The sequence below is a fragment of the Eptatretus burgeri genome, chromosome 11 (genome assembly GCF_056783735.1).
Source record: "Eptatretus burgeri isolate ZD-2024b chromosome 11, Ebu_testis_v1, whole genome shotgun sequence".
NCBI lineage: Eukaryota > Metazoa > Chordata > Myxini > Myxiniformes > Myxinidae > Eptatretus > Eptatretus burgeri.
In genome coordinates, this window is record NC_140971.1 from 91,862,225 (window position 1) to 91,883,535 (window position 21,311).

The following is a 21,311-nucleotide window of genomic DNA, read 5'->3' on the forward strand; positions in this document are numbered from 1 at the left end:
TCCACCAAGTGGTGGAGTTCAGGTCAATCAGATGAAAAATTATTATTTTTCAGATTGAAATTGATTTTTGAACTTTGACCTTGAGTTGACATTTGACCTCAAATATAGTTGGTTTCCCAATTCAGTGATTCAATTTGCAAATCTTGTTCAAATTTAAGTCAATCAAATGAAAATTGATTGTTTTTCAAATACAATTTGATCCTTTTAGAAGTTTGATCTTGAGTTGACGTTTGACCTCAAATAGTTGGTTTCCTAATTCCTTGACCTGAAAAATAAATCCCCTTCAAATTTCAAGTCAATCGGATGAAAATTGACAATTTTAGAAAGTCGGCCTTTGTTGACCTTTTTACCTTTGTTGACTTTTTGCCGATGTGGAACTCAAAAATAATTGGTGGTTGAATGAAGTGAACTGAAATGTAAAACCTCTTCAAATTTTAAGTCAATCAGATGAAAATCGAGGATTATAAAAACACAACCTGAGTTTTTGATCACGCCTCTGTTGACCTTTTGACGTCAACAACAATTAGCTTCTTCCTTCTGACAAACTCCACCATGTGATGAAGCTTCGTGAAGATCGGTTTAAATTTTGACCTGAAGGCGATAAACAGACAGACGGAATAACAATATCGACTCATCAAGGAACTTGAAAAATCTTCGATTTTGCAGATAAAAACAGAGAGAAAGGGGTGAAAACATCACCTCCTTCACCTTCGATGGCGGAGGTAAAAACACGAATAGTTTTGCAAAGGAGATTCTACTCTTTCGGTTGTGCAATTCGTGGTTTTGGTATTTTTGATCAGTTTCATTCACATTGTTTCAGCGATCGAGAAAAACGGTAATTAGAAAATATATGAAGAAATTAATTTTAACGAACACAATTAAATTATCAGAGCCTGGATAGCTCAATTGATAGAGCATCAGACTTTTAATCTGAGGGTTCAGGGTTCAAATCCCTGTCCAGGCAGTTTTTTTGTTGTTGTTAAAAAAGATAAGTGTCCATGTTCAGAGAAATAAATTACAGGATGAAAATTGTCAGCGACAATACACATGAAAAAAAAAACAGTTGCTCGGTGCAAGATGCACAAAAACCCTTGTGAGATGAGGTTCATCATCACAAGTGGAGAACGCAGCTTAAAACCATGATCAGGTCGACTGACAGGGGCGGTGAAACTCATTTATCAATGCTTGAAAATCTTCCATGGAAAGGCGTAGATTTATTCGGGTATTCAAGAAGTTCTGGATCATTGATAATTCCAAACCTGCAATCGACAGTGTCCAAAACATTAACTGGAAGGGCACCAGTTGGAGAGCATACCCTCTGCCACACAACGGCTGATCCACGAGGACATATCGGGCCCATTACATTTTTGAAATATCAGGTCATATATCGTTTTGGTCCGAAATCTCAATGGTGAAGAATCACTTTAGATTTGTAAAAATGCTTCGTATCCAGATCCGTAGTCGGACCTTCACCAACATCAAATCAATTTATTGTCCTCAATCACCCAACCTCTCCACGAAGTGGTGGATTTCAGGTCAATAAGATGAAAAATTATTATTTTTCAGATTGAAATTGATTTTAGAACTTTGACCTTGAGTTGACATTTGACCTCAAATAAAGTTGGTTTCCCAATTCAGTGATGCAATATGCAAATCCTGTTCAAATTCAAGTCAATCAAATGAAAATTGATTGTATATCAAATACAATTTGATGATTTTAGAAGTTTGATCTTGAGTTGACTTTTGATCTCAAAATAGTTGGTTTACTAATTCCTTGACCTGAAAAATAAATCCCCTTCAAATTTCAAGTCAATCGGATGAAAATTGAGGATTTTAGAAAGGAGGTATATGTTGATTTTTTTGCCTGTGTTGACCTTTTGGCCAACGTGGACCTCAAAAATAATTGGTGGTTGAACTCAGTGATCTGAAAAATAAATCCTATTCAAATTTCAAGGAAATAGAATAAAAATTGAGGATTTTAGAAATCTCACCCCAGTTGTTGACCTTTGGCCGATGTTGACCTTTTGACCTCAAAAACAACAGGATTCTTCCTTCGGACAAACTTGACCACGTAGTGAAGTTTCGTGAAGATCGGTTTAAATTTTGGCCTGAAGGCAAAAAACAGACGAACAGACAGAATAATGAAATCGACGAATCAATACACTCGATAAATCTTCGATTTTGCAAGCACCAAACAGACAGAAAGAGGTGAAAACATCACCTCCTTCATCATCGATGGCGGAGGTAAAAACACGAATAGTTTTGCAAAGGACACTCAATTCTTTCGGTTGTGCAATTAGTGGTTTTGGTATTTTTGATCAGTTTAATTCACATTGATTCAGTAATCGAGAAAAACTGTAATGAGACAATATGTTAAGAAATTAATTTTAACGAATACGATTAAATTATCAGAGCCTGGATAGCTCAATCGGTAGAGCATCAGACTTTTAATCTGAGGGTTCAGGGCTCAAATCCCTGTTCAGGCAGTTTTTTGTTGTTGTTAAAAAAGACAGGTGTCCATGTTCAGAGATACAAATTGCACGATGGAAATTGTCAGCGACAACACACATGAAAAAAAAAACAGTTGCTCGGTGCAAGATGCACAAAAACCCTTGTGAGATGAGGTTCATCATCACAAGTGGAGAACGCAGCTTGAAACCATTATCAGGTCGACTGACAGGGGCGGTTAAACTCATTTATCAATGCTTGAAAATCTTCCATGGAAAGGCGTAGATTTATTCGGGTATTCAAGAAGTTCTGGATCATTGATAATTCCAAACCTGCAATCGACAGTGTCCAAAACATTAACTGGAAGGGCACCAGTTGGAGAGCATACCCTCTGCCACACAACGGCTGATCCACGAGGACATATCGGGCCCATTACATTTTTGAAATACCAGACCATATATCGTTTTGGTCCGAAATCTCAATGGTGAAGAATCACTAAAGAATTGTAAAAATGCTTCGTATCCAGATCCGTACTCGGACCTTCACCAACATCAAATCAATTTATTGTCCTCAATCACCCAACCTCTCCACGAAGTGGTGGATTTCAGGTCAATTAGATGAAAAATTATTATTTTTCAGATTGAAATTCATTTTAGAACTTTGACCTTGAGTTGACATTTGACCTCAAATAAAGTTGGTTTCCCAATTCAGTGATGCAATATGCAAATCCTGTTCAAATTCAAGTCAATCAAATGAAAATTGATTGTATTTCAAATACAATTTGATGATTTTAGAAGTTTGATCTTGAGTTGACTTTTGATCTCAAAATAGTTGGTTTACTAATTCCTTGACCTGAAAAATAAATCCCCTTCAAATTTCAAGTCAATCGGATGAAAATTGAGGATTTTAGAAAGGAGGTATATGTTGATTTTTTTGCCTGTGTTGACCTTTTGGCCAACGTGGACCTCAAAAATAATTGGTGGTTGAATTCAGTGATCTGAAAAATAAATCCTATTCAAATTTCAAGGAAATAGGATAAAAATTGAGGATTTTAGAAATCTCACCCCAGTTGTTGACCTTTGGCCGATGTTGACCTTTTGACCTCAAAAACAACAGGATTCTTCCTTCTGACAAACTTGACCACGTCGTGAAGTTTCGTGAAGATCGGTTTAAATTTTGGCCTGAAGGCAAAAAACAGACGAACAGACAGAATAATGAAATCGACGAATCAATACACTCGATAAATCTTCGATTTTGCAAGTACCAAACAAAGAGAAAGAGGTGAAAACATCACCTCCTTCACCTTCGATGGCGGAGGTAAAAACACGAATAGTTTTGCAAAGGACACTCAATTCTTTCGGTTGTGCAATTCGTGGTTTTGGTATTTTTGATCAGTTTCATTCACATTGATTCAGTAATCGAGAAAAACTGTAATGAGAAAATATGTTAAGAAATTAATTTTAATGAATACGATTAAATTATCAGAGCCTGGATAGCTCAATCGGTAGAGCATCAGACTTTTAATCTGAGGGTTCAGGGCTCAAATCCCTGTTCAGGCAGTTTTTTGTTGTTGTTAAAAAAGACAGGTGTCCATGTTCAGAGACACAAATTGCACGATGGAAATTGTCAGCGACAACACACATGAAAAAAAAACAGTTGCTCGGTGCAAGATGCACAAAAACCCTTGTGAGATGAGGTTCATCATCACAAGTGGAGAACGCAGCTTGAAACCATAATCAGGTCGAATGACAGGGGCAGTGAAACTCATTTATCAATGCTTGAAAATCTTCCATGGAAAGGCGTAGATTTATTCGGGTATTCAAGAAGTTCTGGATCATTGATAATTCCAAACCTGCAATCGACAGTGTCCAAAACATTAACTGGAAGGGCACCAGTTGGAGAGCATACCCTCTGCCACACAACGGCTGATCCACGAGGACATATCGGGCCCATTACATTTTTGAAATACCAGACCATATATCGTTTTGGTCCGAAATCTCAATGGTGAAGAATCACTCAAGAATTGTAAAAATGCTTCGAATCCAGATCCGTACTCGGACCTTCACCAACATCAAATCAATTTATTGTCCTCAATCACCCAACCTCTCCACGAAGTGGTGGATTTCAGGTCAATAAGATGAAAAATTATTATTTTTCAGATTGAAATTGATTTTAGAACTTTGACCTTGAGTTGACATTTGACCTCAAATAAATTGGTTTCCCAATTCAGTGATGCAATATGCAAATCCTGTTCAAATTCAAGTCAATCAAATGAAAATTGATTGTATTTCAAATACAATTTGATGATTTTAGAAGTTTGATCTTGAGTTGACTTTTGATCTCAAAATAGTTGGTTTACTAATTCCTTGACCTGAAAAATAAATCCCTTTCAAATTTCAAGTCAATCGGATGAAAATTGAGGATTTTAGAAAGGAGGCATATGTTGATTTTTTTGCCTGTGTTGACCTTTTGGCCAACGTGAACCTCAAAAATAATTGGTGGTTGAATTCAGTGATCTGAAAAATAAATCCTATTCAAATTTCAAGGAAATAGGATAAAAATTGAGGATTTTAGAAATCTCACCCCAGTTGTTGACCTTTGGCCGAGGTTGACCTTTTGACCTCAAAAACAACAGGATTCTTCCTTCTGACAAACTTGACCAGGTCGTGAAGTTTCGTGAAGATCGGTTTAAATTTTGGCCTGAAGGCAAAAAACAGACGAACAGACAGAATAATGAAATCGACGAATCAATACACTCGATAAATCTTCGATTTTGCAAGTACCAAACAAAGAGAAAGAGGTGAAAACATCACCTCCTTCACCTTCGATGGCGGAGGTAAAAACACGAATAGTTTTGCAAAGGACACTCAATTCTTTCGGTTGTGCAATTCGTGGTTTTGGTATTTTTGATCAGTTTCATTCACATTGATTCAGTAATCGAGAAAAACTGTAATGAGAAAATATGTTAAGAAATTAATTTTAATGAATACGATTAAATTATCAGAGCCTGGATAGCTCAATCGGTAGAGCATCAGACTTTTAATCTGAGGGTTCAGGGCTCAAATCCCTGTTCAGGCAGTTTTTTGTTGTTGTTAAAAAAGACAGGTGTCCATGTTCAGAGACACAAATTGCACGATGGAAATTGTCAGCGACAACACACATGAAAAAAAAACAGTTGCTCGGTGCAAGATGCACAAAAACCCTTGTGAGATGAGGTTCATCATCACAAGTGGAGAACGCAGCTTGAAACCATAATCAGGTCGAATGACAGGGGCAGTGAAACTCATTTATCAATGCTTGAAAATCTTCCATGGAAAGGCGTAGATTTATTGGGGTATTCAAGAAGTTCTGGATCATTGATAATTCCAAACCTGCAATCGACAGTGTCCAAAACATTAACTGGAAGGGCACCAGTTGGAGAGCATACCCTCTGCCACACAACGGCTGATCCACGAGGACATATCGGGCCCATTACATTTTTGAAATATCAGGCCATCTTTTCTTTTGGTCCTACATCTCAATGGTGAAGAATCACTTTAGAATTGTATAAATTCCTCGTATCCAGATCCGTATTCGGACCTTCACCAACATCAAATCAATTTGTTGTGCTCAATCACCCAACTTCTCCACCAAGTGGTGGAGTTCAGGTCAATCAGATGAAAAATTATTATTTTTCAGATTGAAATTGATTTTTGAACTTTGACCTTGAGTTGACATTTGACCTCAAATATAGTTGGTTTCCCAATTCAGTGATGCAATCTGCAAATCCTGTTCAAATTTAAGTCAATCCAATGAAAATTGATTGTTTTTCAAATACAATTTGATGATTTTAGAAGTTTGATCTTGAGTTGAACTTTGACCTCAAAATAGTTGGTTTACGAATTCCTTGACCTGAAAAATAAATCCCCTTCAAATTTCAAGTCAATCGGATGAAAATTGACAATTTTAGAAAGTCAGCCTTTGTTGACCTTTTTACCTTTGTTGACTTTTTGCCGATGTGGAACTCAAAAATAATTGGTGGTTGAATGAAGTGAACTGAAATGTAAAACCTCTTCAAATTTTAAGTCAATCAGATGAAAATCGAGGATTATAAAAACACAACCTGAGTTTTTGATCACGCCTCTGTTGACCTTTTGACGTCAACAACAATTAGCTTCTTCCTTCTGACAAACTCCACCATGTGATGAAGCTTCGTGAAGATCGGTTTAAATTTTGACCTGAAGGCGATAAACAGACGGAATAACAATATCGACTCATCAGGAACATGAAAAATCTTCGATTTTGCAGATAAAAACAGAGAGAAAGGGGTGAAAACATAACCTCCTTCACCTTCGATGGCGGAGGTAAAAACACGAATAGTTTTGCAAAGGAGATTCCACTCTTTCGGTTGTGCAATTCGTGGTTTTGGTATTTTTGATCAGTTTCATTCACATTGATTCAGCAATCGAGAAAAACGGTAATTAGGAAATATATTAAGAAATTAATTTTAATGAACACGATAAAATTATCGGAGCCTGGATAGCTCAATCGGTAGAGCATCAGACTTTTAATCTGAGGGTTCAGGGTTCAAATCCTTGTTCAGGCAGTTTTTTTGTTTGTTGTTAAAATAGAAAGGTGTCCATGTTCAGAGATATAAATTACATGACGGAAATTGTCAGCGACAACACACATGAAAAAAAAAACAGTTGGTCGGTGCAAGATGCACAAAAACCCTTGTGAGATGAGGTTCATCACAAGTGGAGAATGCAGCTTGAAACCATTATCACGTCATGAAACAGGGGTGGTGAAACTAATTTATCAATTCTTGAAAAACTTCCATGAAAAGGCGAAGCTTTATTCGGGTATTCAAGAAATTCTGGATCATTGATAATTCCAAACCTGCAATCGACGATGTCCAAAACATTAAGAACAAGTCGGGCAATTGGTGGAGCGCATACCCTCTGCCACGCAAAGTCTGATCCACAAGAACATATTGGGCCATTTACATTTTTGAAATATCATGCAAAAATCGTTTTTGGCCCTACATCTCATTGGTGAAGAATCACTATAAAAATTTAATAATTCCAGTATTCAGATCCGTATTCGGACCGTCACCTACATCACATCAATTTGTCGTGGTCACACACCCAACCTGTCCACCAATTTCATCCAAATCCGTCCACAACTTTTTGAGATATGATGCCATATATCGGTTCAGCTCGATCTCTCAATGTTGAATAATCACTTAAAAAATTATCAGATCAGGATCCGGTCTGGATCTTCATCAAAATTGAATAAATCCTTCCTTCACAAACACCGAACATGTCCACCAAGTTTCATCCGATTTAGTCCACAACATTTTGAGACATTGAGCGATGTTATTTTTCGCCCGATCTCTCAATGGTGAACGATCACTTTTACAATTCCAGTTGTCGGATCCGGATCGGGATCTTCACCAAAATCTAATTCGTTTGTCCTTGTCACACACCCAATCTGTCCACAAAATTTCATCCGAATCAATTCACAATTTTTTGAGATATCCTGTGCACAGACAAACAAACAAACAAACAGACAAACAAACAAACAAGAAAAGACTGCAGAACACGATACTTGCAAAATCCACGCCTTCTCCAAAGGTTGCCATGGATACATGAAATTGTTCATTTCTTTGAGATTAAAATTCACAATCTTTATCAAAGTTTAGGTCAATCAGATGAAAATTGATTATTTTTCAGATTGAAATTGATTTGAGAAGTATGAGTTTGTGTTGACCTTTTGACCTCAAATATAGTTGGTTTCCCAATTCAGTGATGCAATATGCAAATCTTGTTCAAATTTAAGTCAATCAGATGAAAATTGATTGTTTTTCAACTACAATTTGATGATTTTGGAAGTTTGACCTTGAGTTGACCTTTGACCTCAAAAATAGTTGGTTTACTAATTCAGTGACCTGAAATATAAACCCTCTTCAAATTTCAAGTCAATCAAATGAAAAATGACAATTTCAAAACTTTTAACTCAAAAACAATAGGCTTCTCAGTTGAGGCGACCTCCACAACTTGGTAAAGTTTCATGACAATCAGTTTGGAATTGTGAACTGTCGGCGACAAACAGACAAACAAATAAACTGACAGAAAGACAGACAGAATAACGAAATGGACTGACCGATATACTTGAAAAATCTTCGATTGTTCAAGTAACAAACAAGATGTCGTTTCGAGCACAAAACATGTAAAGTCCAGAAAACAAATTTGACCTAAAATATAATTGGTAGTGGAATTCAATGATCAAATGTGCAACTCCTCTTCAAGTTTCACGTCAATCGGATGAAAATTGACAATTTTAGAAATTCGGCTGATGTTGACAGTTTTGCGGATGTTGATCTTTTGGCCAACTTGGACCTCAAAAAGATTGGTGGTTGAATTCAGTGACCAGATTTGAAAATCCTCTGCAAATCTCGTCAATGGGATCAAAAAGGAGGATTTTCGAAATACCACCTTCGTTGTTGACATTTGGACGATGTTGACCTTTTCTTCTTTGTTGACCTCAAAAATACTTGGCTGGTTGAATTAACTGACCAGAAATGGAGAACTTTTTAAAATTTCAAGTCAATCGGATGAAAATTGAGGATTTTCGAAATACCACCTTCGTTATTGACCTTGGGGCCACGTTGACCTTTTGGTCAATGTTGACTTAAAATAATTGGCCGGTTGAATTCTCGATCCTGACATGCAAATCTGGTTTAAATTTCAAGTAAATAGGATGAAAATTGAGGATTTTAGAAATCTCACCCCAGTTGATGACCTTTGGCCGATGTTGACCTTTTGACCTCAAAACAAGAGGATTCTTCCTTCTGACAAACTCGACCACCTAGTGAAGTTTTGTGAAGATCGGTTTAAATTTTGACCTGAAGGCGAAAAGCAGACGAACAGACAGAATAACGAAATCGACGAATAAATACACTCGATAAATCTTCGATTTTGAAAGTACCAAACAGACAGAAAGAGGTGAAAACATCACCTGTTTCACCATTGATGGCGGAGGTAAAAACACGAATAGTTTTGCAAAGGAGACTCCATTCTTTCGGTTGTGTAATTCGTGGTTTTTGGTATTTTTGATCAGTTTCATTCACATTGTTTCAGCGATCGAGAAAAACTGTAATTAGAAAATATATGAAGAAATTAATTTTAACGAAGACAATTAAATTATCAGAGTCTGGATAGCTCAATTGGTAGAGCATCAGACTTTTGATCTGAGGGTTCAGGGTTCAAATCCCTGTCCAGGCAGTTTTTTTTTTGTTGTTAAAAAAGATAAGTGTCCATGTTCAGAGAAATAAATTAATTACAGGATGAAAATTGTCAGCGACAATACACATGAAAAAAAAACAGTTGCTCGGTGCAAGATGCACAAAAACCCTTGTGAGATGAGGTTCATCACAAGTGGAGAATGCAGCTTGAAACAATTATCAGGTCGTGTAACAGGGGTGGTGAAACTAATTTATCAATGCTTGAAAAATTTCCATGAAAAGGCGAAGTTTTATTCGGGTATTCAAGAAATTCTGGATCATTGATAATTCCAAACCTGCAATCGACAGTGTCCAAAACATTAATAACAAGTTGGGCAATTGGTGGAGCGCATACCCTCTGCCACGCAAAGTCTGATCCACGAGGACATATTGGGTCATTTACATTTTTGAAATATCAGGCCATATTTCGTTTTGGTCCTACATCTCAATGGTGAAGAATCACTTGAGAATTGTAAAAATTCCTCGTCTCCAGATCCGTATTCGGACCTTCACCAACATCAAATCAATTTGTTGTGCTCAATCACCCAACTTCTCCACCAAGTGGTGGAGTTCAGGTCAATCAGATGAAAAATTATTATTTTTCAGATTGAAATTGATTTTTGAACTTTGACCTTGAGTTGACATTTGACCTCAAATATAGTTGGTTTCCCAATTCAGTGATTCAATTTGCAAATCTTGTTCAAATTTAAGTCAATCAAATGAAAATTGATTGTTTTTCAAATACAATTTGATCCTTTTAGAAGTTTGATCTTGAGTTGACGTTTGACCTCAAATAGTTGGTTTCCTAATTCCTTGACCTGAAAAATAAATCCCCTTCAAATTTCAAGTCAATCGGATGAAAATTGACAATTTTAGAAAGTCGGCCTTTGTTGACCTTTTAACCTTTGTTGACCTTTTAGCCGATGTGGAACTCAAAAATAATTGGTGGTTGAATGAAGTGAACTGAAATGTAAAACCTCTTCAAATTTCAAGTCAATCGGATGAAAATCGAGGATTATAAAAACACAACCTGAGTTTTTGATCACGCCTCTGTTGACCTTTTGACGTCAACAACAATTAGCTTCTTCCTTCTGACAAACTCCACCATGTGATGAAGCTTCGTGAAGATCGGTTTAAATTTTGACCTGAAGGCGATAAACAGACAGACGGAATAACAATATCGATTCATCAAGGAACTTGAAAAATCTTCGATTTTGCAGATAAAAACAGAGAGAAAGGGGTGAAAACATCACCTCCTTCACCTTCGATGGCGGAGGTAAAAACACGAATAGTTTTGCAAAGGAGATTCTACTCTTTCGGTTGTGCAATTCGTGGTTTTGGTATTTTTGATCAGTTTCATTCACATTGTTTCAGCGATCGAGAAAAACGGTAATTAGAAAATATATGAAGAAATTAATTTTAACGAACACAATTAAATTATCAGAGCCTGGATAGCTCAATTGATAGAGCATCAGACTTTTAATCTGAGGGTTCAGGGTTCAAATCCCTGTCCAGGCAGTTTTTTTGTTGTTGTTAAAAAAGATAAGTGTCCATGTTCAGAGAAATAAATTACAGGATGAAAATTGTCAGCGACAATACACATGAGAAAAAAACAGTTGCTCGGTGCAAGATGCACAAAAACCCTTGTGAGATGAGGTTCATCATCACAAGTGGAGAACGCAGCTTGAAACCATAATCAGGTCGACTGACAGGGGCAGTGAAACTCATTTATCAATGCTTGAAAATCTTCCATGGAAAGGCGTAGATTTATTCGGGTATTCAAGAAGTTCTGGATCATTGATAATTCCAAACCTGCAATCGACAGTGTCCAAAACATTAACTGGAAGGGCACCAGTTGGAGAGCATACCCTCTGCCACACAACGGCTGATCCACGAGGACATATCGGGCCCATTACATTTTTGAAATATCAGGTCATATATCGTTTTGGTCCGAAATCTCAATGGTGAAGAATCACTTTAGATTTGTAAAAATGCTTCGTATCCAGATCCGTACTCGGACCTTCACCAACATCAAATCAATTTATTGTCCTCAATCACCCAACCTCTCCACGAAGTGGTGGATTTCAGGTCAATAAGATGAAAAATTATTGTTTTTCAGATTGAAATTGATTTAGAACTTTGACCTTGAGTTGACATTTGACCTCAAATAAAGTTGGTTTCCCAATTCAGTGATGCAATATGCAAATCCTGTTCAAATTCAAGTCAATCAAATGAAAATTGATTGTATTTCAAATACAATTTGATGATTTTAGAAGTTTGATCTTGAGTTGACTTTTGATCTCAAAATAGTTGGTTTACTAATTCCTTGACCTGAAAAATAAATCCCCTTCAAATTTCAAGTCAATCGGATGAAAATTGAGGATTTTAGAAAGGAGGCATATGTTGATTTTTTTGCCTGTGTTGACCTTTTGGCCAACGTGGACCTCAAAAATAATTGGTGGTTGAATTCAGTGATCTGAAAAAGAAATCCTATTCAAATTTCAAGGAAATAGAATAAAAATTGAGGATTTTAGAAATCTCACCCCAGTTGTTGACCTTTGGCCGATGTTGACCTTTTGACCTCAAAAACAACAGGATTCTTCCTTCTGACAAACTTGACCACGTAGTGAAGTTTCGTGAAGATCGGTTTAAATTTTGGCCTGAAGGCAAAAAACAGACGAACAGACAGAATAATGAAATCGACGAATCGATACACTCGATAAATCTTCGATTTTGCAAGTACCAAACAGACAGAAAGAGGTGAAAACATCACCTCCTTCATCTTCGATGGCGGAGGTAAAAACACGAATAGTTTTGCAAAGGACACTCAATTCTTTCGGTTGTGCAATTAGTGGTTTTGGTATTTTTGATCAGTTTCATTCACATTGATTCAGTAATCGAGAAAAACTGTAATGAGAAAATATGTTAAGAAATTAATTTTAACGAATACAATTAAATTATCAGAGCCTGGATAGCTCAATCGGTAGAGCATCAGACTTTTAATCTGAGGGTTCAGGGCTCAAATCCCTGTTCAGGCAGTTTTTTGTTGTTGTTAAAAAAGACAGGTGTCCATGTTCAGAGATACAAATTGCACGATGGAAATTGTCAGCGACAATACACATGAAAAAAAAACAGTTGCTCGGTGCAAGATGCACAAAAACCCTTGTGAGATGAGGTTCATCATCACAAGTGGAGAACGCAGCTTGAAACCATAATCAGGTCGAATGACAGGGGCAGTGAAACTCATTTATCAATGCTTAAAAATCTTCCATGGAAAGGCGTAGATTTATTCGGGTATTCAAGAAGTTCTGGATCATTGATAATTCCAAACCTGCAATCGACAGTGTCCAAAACATTAATAACAAGTTGGGCAATTGGTGGAGCGCATACCCTCTGCCACGCAAAGTCTGATCCACGAGGGCATATTGGGTCATTTACATTTTTGAAATATCAGGCCATATTTCGTTTTGGTCCTACATCTCAATGGTGAAGAATCACTTGAGAATTGTAAAAATTCCTCGTCTCCAGATCCGTATTCGGACCTTCACCAACATCAAATCAATTTGTTGTGCTCAATCACCCAAACTCTCCACTGAGTGGTGGAGTTCAGGTCAATCAGATGAAAAATTATTATTTTTCAGATTGAAATTGATTTTAGAACTTTGAACGTGAGTTGACATTTGACCTCAAATATAGTTGGTTTCCCAATTCAGTGATGCAACCTGCAAATCCTGTTCAAATTTAAGTCAATCAAATGAAAATTGGTTGTTTTTCAAATACAATTTGATGATTTTAGAAGTTTGATCTTGAGTTGAACTTTGACCTCAAAATAGTTGGTTTACTAATTCCTTGACCTGAAAAATAAATCCCCTTCAAATTTCAAGTCAATCGGATGAAAATTGACAATTTTAGAAAGTCGGCCTTTGTTGACCTTTTAGCCGATGTGGAACTCAAAAATAATTGGTGGTTGAATGAAGTGAACTGAAATGTAAAACCTCTTCAAATTTTAAGTCAATCAGATGAACATCGAGGGTGATAAAAACACAACCTGAGTTTTTGATCACGCCTCTGTTGACCTTTTGACGTCAACAACAATTAGCTTCTTCCTTCTGACAAACTCCACCATGTGATGAAGCTTCGTGAAGATCGGTTTAAATTTTGACCTGAAGGCAAAAAACAGACGAACAGACAGAATAACGAAATCGACGAATCAATACACCCGATAAATCTTCGATTTTGCAAGTACCAAACAGACAGAAATAGGTGAAAACATCACCTCCTTCACCTTCGATGGCGGAGGGAAAAACACGAATAGTTTTGCAAAGGAGAATATTCTTTCAGTTGTGCAATTCATGGTTTTGGTGTTTTTGATCAGTTTCATTCACATTGATTCAGCAATCGAGAAAAACTGTAATTACAAAATATATTAAGAAATTAATTTTCACGAATACAATTAAATTATAAGGGCCTGGATAGCTCAATCGGTAGAGCATCAGACTTTTAATCTGAGGGTTCAGGGTTCAAATCCCTGTTCAGGCAGATATTTTTTGTTGTTAAAAAAGATAGGTGTCCATGTTCAGAGAAATAAATTTCACGATGGAAATTGTCAGTGACAAGAAACATGAAAAAAAACAGTTGCTCGGTGCAAGATGCACAAAAACCCTTGTGAGATGAGGTTCATCATCACAAGTGGAGAACGCAGCTTGAAACCATTATCAGGTCGTGTAACAGGGGTGGTGAAACGAATTGTTAAATGCTTGAAAAACTTCCATGTAAAGGCGAAGGTTATTCAGGAATTCAAGAAATTCTGGATCATTGATAATTCTAAACCTGCAATCGACAGTGTCCAAAACATTAACAACAAGTCGGGCAATTGGTGGAGTGCATACCTTCTGCCATGCAAAGTCTTATCCACGAGAACATATTGGGCCATTTACATTTTTGAAATATCATGCAAAAATCGTTTTTGGCCCGACATCTCAATGGTGAAGAATCACTTCACAATTTTAATAATTCCCACATCCAGATCCGCATTCGGACCTTCACCAACATCAAATTAATTTGTCGTGGTCACCCACCCACCCTCTCCTCCAAGTTTCATCCAAATCCATCCAAAGCTTTTTGAGATATGATGCCATATATCGGTTCAGCTCGATCTCTCATTGTTGAATAATCACGTAAAAAATTATCAGATCAGGAATCCGGTCTGGATCTTCATCAAAATTGAATAAATCCTTCCTTCACAAACACCCAACATGTCCACCAAGTTTCATCCGATTTCGTCCACAACTATTTGAGACATTGATCTCTGTTATTTTTTGCCCGATCTCTCCATGGTGAACAATCACTTTTACAATTCCAGTTGTGAGATCCGGATCCGGTTCTTCACCAAAATCTAATTTGTTTGTCCTTGTCACACACCCAATCTGTCCACAAAATTTCATCCGAATCAGTTCACAATTTTTTGAGATATCCTGTGCACAGACAAACAAACAAACAAACAAACAAACAGACAAACAAACAAACAAGAAAAAGACATTGTGCAGAACACGATACTTGCAAAATCCACCACCTCTCCAAAGGTTGCCATGGATACATGAAATTGTTCATTTCATTGACATCAAAATTCACAATCTTCATCAAAGTTCAGGTCAATCAGACAAAAATTTATTCTTTTTCAAATTGAAATTGATTTTAGAAGTATGACCTTGAGTTGACCTTTGACCTCAAAAATAGTTGGTTTACTTATGCAGTGACCTGAAATATGAACCCTCTTCAAATTTCAAGTCAATCAAATGAAAAATGACGATTTCAAAACTTTTAACTCAAAAACAATAGGCTTCTCAGTTGAGGCGACCTCTACAACTTGGAAAAGTTTCCTGATAATCAGTTTGGAATTGTGACCTGTCAGCAACAAACAGACAAACAAACAGACCGACAGAAAGAAAGACAGAACAACAACATGGACTGACGAATATACTTGAAAAATGTTTGATTATTCAAGTAACAAACAAGAAGATGTCGTGCAGAGCACGATACTTGTAAAATCCATTAAACAAATTTGACCTCAAATATAATTGGTGGCTGAATTCAATGATCAAATATGCAACTCCTCTTCAAATTTCAAGTCAATCGGATGAAAATTTACAATTTGAGAAATTCGGCCGATGTTGACAGTTTTGCATATGTTGATCTTTTGGCCAACTTGGACCTCAAAAAGAATTGGTGGTTGAATTCAGTGACCAGATGTGAAAATCCTCTTCAAATCTAGTCATTGGGATCAAAAATGAGGATTTTTGAAATACCACCTTCGTTGTTGACATTTGGCCTATGTTGACCTTTTGGTCGACGTTGACCTCAAAAATAATTGGCTGGTTGAATTAACTGCCCTGAAATACAGAACAATTTCAAATTTCAAGTCAATCGGATGAAAATTGAGGATTTTAGAAAGGAGGCATAAGTTGATTTTTTTGTCTGTGTTGACCTTTTGGCCGACGTGAAGCTCAAAAATAATTGGTGGTTGAATTCAGTGATCTGAAAAATAAATCCTTTTCAAATTTCAAGTAAATCGGATGAAAATTGAGGATTTTAGAAATCTCACCCCAGTTGTTGGCCTTTGGCTGATGTTGACCTTTTGTTTGACCTCAAAAACAACAGGATTCTTCCTTCTGACAAACTCTACCACGTCGTGAAGTTACGTGAAGATCGGTTTAAATTTTAACCTGAAGGCTAAAAACAGACGAACATACAGAATAACGAAATCGACGAATCAATACACTCGATAAATCTTCGATTTTGCAAGTACCAAACAGAGAGAAAGAGGTGAAAACATCAACTCCTTCACCATTGATGGCGGAGGTAAAAACACGAATAGTTTTGCAAAGGAGACTCTATTTTTTCGGTTGTGCAATTCGTGGTTTTGGTATTTTTGATCAGTTTCATTCACATTGATTCAGCAATCAAGAAAAACTGTAATTAGAAAATCTTTTTCTTCTTCTTTCGGCTGCTCCGCTTTGGGGTCGCCACAGCGGATCATCCGTATGATCCGCATACTGATTTGGCACATGTTTTACGCCGGATGCCCTTCCTGATGCAACCCTGGTCGCCTCTTATGACACAGGGGTATGGTGCACCCATTTTAACCGGGGTATACACCGGCCCAGTATAGCGGTACTCACTTCGCCGACCTCGGAAGGATGACAGGCTGAGTCAACCCCCTGGTGTATTAATTCAGTGGCCCAACGGGGCTTGAACTCAGGACCTTTTGGATCCCAAGCCGCTGCCCTAACCACTGCGCCAACACCAGGCTCTGTAATTAGAAAATATATCAAGAAATTAATTTTCACGAATACGATTAAATAATTATCAGAGCCTGGATAGCTTAATCGGTAGAGCATCAGACTTTTAGACTTTTAATCTGAGGGTTCAGGGTTCAAATACCTGTTCAGGCAGTTACTTTTTGTTCTTAAAAAAGATAGGTGTCCATGTTCAGAGAAATAAATTAGAGGATGGAAAATGTCAGCGACAATACACATGAAAAAAAAAACAGTTGCTTGGTGCAAGATGCACAAAAACCCTTGTGAGATGAGGTTCATCAACACAAGTGGAGAACGCAGCTTGAAACCATTATCAGGTCGTGTAACAGGGGTGGTGAAACAAATTTATCAATGCTTGATAAACTTCCATGAAAAGGCGAAGTTTTATTCGGGTATTCAAGAAATTCTGGATCATTGATAATTCCAAACCTGCAATCGACAGTTTCCAAAACATTAACAACAAGTCGGGCAATTGGTGGAGCGCATACCCTCTGCCATGCAAAGTCTGATCCACGAGAACATATTGGGAATTTTTACATTTTTGAAATATCATGCAAAAATCGTTTTTGGCCCGACATCTCAATGGTGAAGAATCACATCACAATTTTAATAATTCCCGTATCCAGATCCGCATTTGGACCTTCACCAACATCAAATCAATTTGTTGTGCTCAAACACCCAAACTCCACCAAGTTTCATCTGTATCCATCCACAACTATTTGAGATATGATGCAACATATCGATTTCGTCTGATCTGTCAATGTTGAATAATCACGAAAAAAATTCAAGTCGTCGGATCTGGATCCGGATCTTTACCAAAATCTCATTTGTTTGTCCTTGTCACACACCCAACCTGTCCACAAAATTTCATCCGAATCAGTTCACAACTTTTGGAGATATCCTGTACACAGACAAACAAGCAGACAGACAAACAAACAAACAAACAAGATAAAGACATGATGCAGAGTACGATACTTGAAAAATCTCCCTCTTTCCAAAGACAGCCATGGATACATGAAATTGCTCATTTAATTAAAATTAAAATTCACAATCTTCATCAAATTTCAGGTCAATTAGATAAAAATTGATTATTTTTCAGATTGAAATTGATTTTAGAAGTTTGACCTTGAGTTGACATTTGACCTCAAATATCGTTGTTTTCCCAATTCAGTGAAGCAATATGCAAATCTTGTTCAAATTTAAGTCAATCAGATGAAAATTGACAATTTTTCAAATAAACTTTGATGATTTTAGAAGTTTGACATTGAGTTGACCTTTGACCTCAAAAATAATTGGTTTACAAATTCAGTGACCTGAAATATAAATCCTCTTCAAATTTCAAGTCAACCGGATGAAAAATGACGATGTCAGAACTTTGACCCCAAGATGACCTTTGACAGTGTTGTAGCACACTTCCTTTTTGAATGTTCGTTGTATGATTAATCTGCTCACTCAATGCATAAGAATTGTAGTCAATTACTAACTCATCTACTGGAACCTATAATCAAACTAATTTTAATCAAATGCATTTTATTGGAACTTGTATCTTCTCTTGCTTTGCTTAGGGCCTAATGCCAACTCTCTTAGCCTTTCCATGCACCCAATGTTCTTTCCTGCTGCTGCTTTTGTCCCCTGTCTCCCCTCCCTTTTCCTCTTCTCTGCCTCTGTTAGATTTCTAATTGAGGTACCTGCCATCTCTTGACAGGCCTTTCTAAAGATTTATGCAATGTGAACAGCCTGAATCTGTCCAGAATTGTTTTACTTACAGTTGAACCCTTGCCTTGCTTTAATCCGTTTGTTGTCTTTGACCAGCATAATAAGAACTTTGTGGGATGTCTTTCTCATGTGAAAATTGGCCTAGTCAAGGTCAGATATAGGTCGTTATGACCCAACCCCCTCCTCCGCTTGTTCTCTGTTCTTCTCCTCGGCACCCTTATCTCTCCCCCATCTTCCCTTAGGCATTATAGATAGATGATTTCTGTAACTCCGATTTAGCATTGTATGTTTTACATCAATGCTCCGTCGCTCCGTGATATCACGCGTAATAAATATTCTCTGATTGAATTGTACTTTGCCTTGAGTGGACATTGAATATTAAGAGTTACATTGAGTAATAAAAGTTACCTTGAATATTAAGAGTTCCACAAATGACTACCTCTTCAATTTGGTAAAGTTTCATGACAATCGCTTTAGAATTCTGACCTGTAGGTGACAAACAGACAGACAGACAGAATAACAAAATTGACTTAATAATATACTTGAAAAATCTTTGATTTTGCAAGCAACAAACAAGAAAAAGACGTCGTGCAGAGCACGATACTTGCCGAATCCATAAAACAAATTTGACTTCAAGTATAATTGGTGATTGAATTCAACGACGAACTATGCAACTCCTCTTCAAATTTCAAGTCAATCGGATGAAAATTGACAATTTCAAAAATTTGGCCGAAGTTGCTCTTTTGGCCGATGTGGACTTCAAAAATAAATGGCTGGTGGAATTCACCATCCTGATATGCAAATCCTGTTTAAATTTCAAGTCAATCGGATGAAAATTGAGGATTTTAGAAATACCACCTTAGTTGTTGACCTTTGGCCGATGTTGAGAATTTGACCTTCTTGGCAACAATTGGCTTCTTCCTTTTGACAAACTCTACGATGTGGTGAAGTTTCGTGAAGATCGGTTTAAATTATGACCTGCAGGCGATAAACAGACATCCATCCATCCATCCATTGGGCCTATACTCTGTGCAGAGCATTGGTGCTGCCGAAGCAGACTCATTGGCAATTGGACACAAATCCTGGACGGGTCGCCACTCCGACACAGGATACCAACAAGCTGGTACTCATTTTGCCAACCTCGGAAGGATGACAGGTAGAGTCACAGCCCTATAAACAGACATACAGACAGACGAACAAAATAGACTTCTAAATGTACTTGAAAAATCTTCGATTTTGCAAGTAACAAACAGAAATAAAGGGGTGAAAACACGACCTTCACCTTCGGTGGCGGAGGTAAAAACACGAATAGATTTGCAAAGGAGACTCTATTCTTTCGGTTGTGCAATTCGTGGTTTTGGTATTTTTGATCAGTTTCATTCACATTGATTTAGCAATCGAGAATAACTGTGATAAGAAAATATATTAATTTTAACTACTATAACCATGTTATTAGAGACTGGATGGCTCAGTCGGTGGAGCATCAGACTTTTTATCTGAGGGTTCAGGGTTCAAATCCCTGTTCAAGCAATTTTTTTGGTTAAAAAAGATAGGTGCCTGTGTTCAGAGAAATAAATTGCATGATATGAATGGTCAGTGACAATGCACATTAAAAATAAAAGTTGCTGGGTGCAAAATACACAAAAACCCTTGTGAGATGAGGTTCATCATCACAAATGGAGAACGCAGTTTGAAACCATTATCAGGTGGGATGACAGGGGCGATGAAACGTATTTATCAATGCTTGAAAAACTTCCATGAAAAGGCGAAGATTGATTGGAGTTTTCAAGAAATTCTGGATCATTGATAATTCCAAACCTGCAATCGAGTGTCCAAAACATTAATAACGAGAAGGGCACTTGGTGGAGCACATAGCCTCTGCCACGCAACGCCTGATCCAAGAGAACATATCGGGCCCATTACATTTTTGAAATATCATGCTCTATATCGTTTTGGCCCTACATCTCATTGGTGAAGAATCACTATAAAAATTTAATAATTCTCGTATCCAGATCCGTATTCGAACCTTCACCAACATCAAATCAATTTGTCATTGTCACACACCCAACCTGTCCACCAAGTTTCATCCGAATCTGTTCACAACTTTTTGAGATATGATGATATATGTCGGTTTCGTCCTTTCTCTCAATGGTGAAGAATCACTTAAAAATTATCAGATCCGGATCCGCTCCGGATCTTCACCAAAATTGAGTAAATTCTTCCTTCTCAAACACCCAACCTGTCCACCAAGTTTCATCCGAATCTGTCCACAACTTTTTGAGACATCGTGCTATATATCATATTTGGCCCCATTTCTCAATGGTGAAGTATCACTTTAAAAATTCGAGTTGTCGGATCTGGATCTTCACCAAAATCAAATTCCTTTGTCCTTGTCACTCACCCAACCTGTCAATAAAATTTCATCCAAATCAGTTCACAACTTTTTGAGATATTCTGCACAGAGACAAACAGACAGACAAACAGACAGAGAGCGGTGAAAACATAACTTCCTTCACCTTTAGTGGCGGAGGTAACAAGAAGACGTCGTGTGGAGCATGATACTTGCA

At 37.2% G+C, this 21,311-nt stretch overlaps 10 non-coding genes across 10 annotated transcripts; all 10 read left to right on the forward strand.

The window, feature by feature from the left end:
- The first annotated feature begins 891 nt into the window (after positions 1-891).
- Positions 892-964, forward strand: TRNAK-UUU (transfer RNA lysine (anticodon UUU)). Its single transcript has one exon. It is a non-coding gene; the product is annotated as a tRNA-Lys (tRNA).
- A 1,449-nt stretch (positions 965-2,413) lies between these two features.
- Positions 2,414-2,486, forward strand: TRNAK-UUU (transfer RNA lysine (anticodon UUU)). Its single transcript has one exon. It is a non-coding gene; the product is annotated as a tRNA-Lys (tRNA).
- A 1,448-nt stretch (positions 2,487-3,934) lies between these two features.
- Positions 3,935-4,007, forward strand: TRNAK-UUU (transfer RNA lysine (anticodon UUU)). Its single transcript has one exon. It is a non-coding gene; the product is annotated as a tRNA-Lys (tRNA).
- A 1,446-nt stretch (positions 4,008-5,453) lies between these two features.
- TRNAK-UUU (transfer RNA lysine (anticodon UUU)) lies at positions 5,454-5,526 on the forward strand. The gene has a single exon. It is a non-coding gene; the product is annotated as a tRNA-Lys (tRNA).
- A 1,434-nt stretch (positions 5,527-6,960) lies between these two features.
- Positions 6,961-7,033, forward strand: TRNAK-UUU (transfer RNA lysine (anticodon UUU)). The gene has a single exon. It is a non-coding gene; the product is annotated as a tRNA-Lys (tRNA).
- Positions 7,034-9,640: 2,607 nt separating this feature from the next.
- TRNAK-UUU (transfer RNA lysine (anticodon UUU)) lies at positions 9,641-9,713 on the forward strand. The gene has a single exon. It is a non-coding gene; the product is annotated as a tRNA-Lys (tRNA).
- Positions 9,714-11,157: 1,444 nt separating this feature from the next.
- TRNAK-UUU (transfer RNA lysine (anticodon UUU)) lies at positions 11,158-11,230 on the forward strand. The gene has a single exon. It is a non-coding gene; the product is annotated as a tRNA-Lys (tRNA).
- A 1,447-nt stretch (positions 11,231-12,677) lies between these two features.
- TRNAK-UUU (transfer RNA lysine (anticodon UUU)) lies at positions 12,678-12,750 on the forward strand. Its single transcript has one exon. It is a non-coding gene; the product is annotated as a tRNA-Lys (tRNA).
- A 1,428-nt stretch (positions 12,751-14,178) lies between these two features.
- Positions 14,179-14,251, forward strand: TRNAK-UUU (transfer RNA lysine (anticodon UUU)). Its single transcript has one exon. It is a non-coding gene; the product is annotated as a tRNA-Lys (tRNA).
- A 2,831-nt stretch (positions 14,252-17,082) lies between these two features.
- TRNAK-UUU (transfer RNA lysine (anticodon UUU)) lies at positions 17,083-17,163 on the forward strand. The gene is given in 2 exon segments: positions 17,083-17,119; positions 17,128-17,163. It is a non-coding gene; the product is annotated as a tRNA-Lys (tRNA).
- Positions 17,164-21,311: the final 4,148 nt, after the last annotated feature.